The following is a 2507-nucleotide window of genomic DNA, read 5'->3' as shown; positions in this document are numbered from 1 at the left end:
CAAAAACATGGTTCTACACCCCATTTTATCAGTAGAAGGACATTTTCTGTAGTCCTCTTTGCTGGTGACAATGCTCATCCTCCATAGATACAGCATTTTGAAATGTTGTCACCCAAGTGTTTTACTGGTAGGAAAACCAGGGGAAAAAACAGGAAAAAAAGTCTGAAACGAATGAAGCCACCTACCAGTAAGTTGCAACATATTGAACTTTTGTTGTTATATTTAGATATACTTTTAAACAAGGCTAAACAAATCTTAGTCCAGGTGTATATTTCTAAATCATTTAATACCCAATGCTATTGTGTGCTACTTCCCCTTCCTCCTAGATTGTAAGCTCTTCTGGGCAGGGTCTTCTCCTCCTGTGTCACTGTCTGTATCTGTCTGTCATTTGAAACCCCTATTTAATGTACAGTGCTGCATATTATGTTGGCGATATATATATATATATATATATATATATATATATACTGTTTAAAATATTTTAGTACAATTTTTTGTAGGGGATCAGGTCAACTTTCCTATTTGGGATAAACAGATCCCAGGTAGGAGAGTTCATACCAAATGAAGGATCTTTAAAGTTCTGAAATCAGTAATATAGTAAAATCATAAGGTTATTAGTACATTCAAAAAATGAATCAGGTCATATTTACAAAGATCACATACAAAAATAAAATTATTCAATAAAACCAATTGCAGGGCCTTTATATTCCTATAGAAGAATACAATGTAGTGTGTAATTTGGGTGTAATTGTATCAATAATAGTAGTAGCAGGGAGCTTTGTTATATATATGTGCGTATCTGAAAAAAAATATATACACATATAAATTACCTTCAGTATTCGTTAGTGAACCTCTATAAGTTAGTGGTGTTTAATATCTCAAATTATACATAACAAACCATTGTATAGTTGTATACCCTAATTATCACCATTAAACTGGTGAGGAACCAATAGTAAATCACAGGGCTCAGTCTGTATAACCCTTGTCCCCATTTTTACTGGCTAAATTATATTGTACTTTTGAACTGTATTTAAATGATCATGAGTGCATTATTGTTGGCCACCAGTAGATGGTGCTATGTCCTCATGTGGAGTGTGTAACAAACTCTTTAAAATCAAACAGCAAGCATTCCTTACCCACTTCAAGACATTGCACCATCTACTGGTTTCACCTGAGGATAAACATAAATTTATTTTTAAATGGGCAAAAAAATCTTGTTTTTTACCAGGGCAAAAATCTTAACTATTTATATAAGCTGAAAATCTATAGTGTACCTAAATATTTTCAAGATTCTCCTATTTTTTTATCCAAAGTTTCCATTCTAGTAAACAATTGGTGAATCATATTTTACTCATTGTCCAAACATTTTTCTAATTGAGTCCAATGGGAAGTTTTGGGTGCAAACATTTACGAACAGATTCTACTAACCACCTATTATCCCAATATGTCAGCCTTTCTCACATTTAACATGGAGAAACCCTTGAAAAAACTTTTAGATCTTAGGGAACCCAGGGTATAAATAATATATCCACAGCTCACAGTATATTAGTGTGGTGGTCAGTGGGAAGAATTCCCCTTACATTGCTGACCATTGGGAAGAATGTCACCCTAACATATAGCCAAAAAGATCATTGGTGTCACTTATACTGACCTGAGAGGTACAAATTGCTCATTGCTTAAGGAACCCCAGCAACCTCTTGGGAAACTCCAGATAAAAATAGAAATTGTTTTTTTTTTGTATCACATGTATGTAGGATGTGTGGTGAGAAAAATGACACTTCTAAGTACAATGAATGAAGCAGAAATAAGAATATATGTATAATTCACCTTCCAGAATAATCTACACCTTTAGGTGAGTTGTAAATGTGATTCACATAATTGTTCACACCTTATTGGATGGTTTTGGTGTCAAGGTATCCATTTTATATTTAATTAGTCCTTATAATTCTCATCTTATATCTTCCGGAACAAATCTAAATGAATGATATGTTTAGGAAGCTAAACCGGTAAAAAGAGAAATGAACATTGAAACATTATTCTAGTGGAGAAAAGGCTAAAAGGTAATAAAGGTAATTAGAGAGACACTGGGGGCGATTTACTAAAGCTTTGCAGTGCTTGGTCCCAGATTTAGATTTCAGCCAGGACATTATCTGCATGGAGTTTGCAGGTTCTTCCTGTGATTGCGTGGGATTTCTCCTGGTTCTCCGGTTTCCTCCCGCGTTTCAAAAACATGCAATTAGGTTAATTGGCTTCCTCATTAATATTGACCTTAGTCTGTATTAATTACATGTGACTATGGCGGGGACATTTGATTGTGAGCCCATTTGAGGGAGAGTTAGTGACATGAGTATGGACTTTGTACAACGCTGCGTGATATGATGGTGCTATATAAATACTGTGTAAAAATAATAGTGGTGAATTATCACCATACAAGCTTAGTGAATGTTTTGATAGTTCAATGCAAAAATAACAAATCCCCTGAGACTGTTGTGGGGTCCCATCATCTT

Source organism: Pyxicephalus adspersus, chromosome 5, assembly GCF_032062135.1.
Source record: "Pyxicephalus adspersus chromosome 5, UCB_Pads_2.0, whole genome shotgun sequence".
Lineage (NCBI taxonomy): Eukaryota > Metazoa > Chordata > Amphibia > Anura > Pyxicephalidae > Pyxicephalus > Pyxicephalus adspersus.
This window is presented reverse-complemented; position numbering follows the sequence as displayed.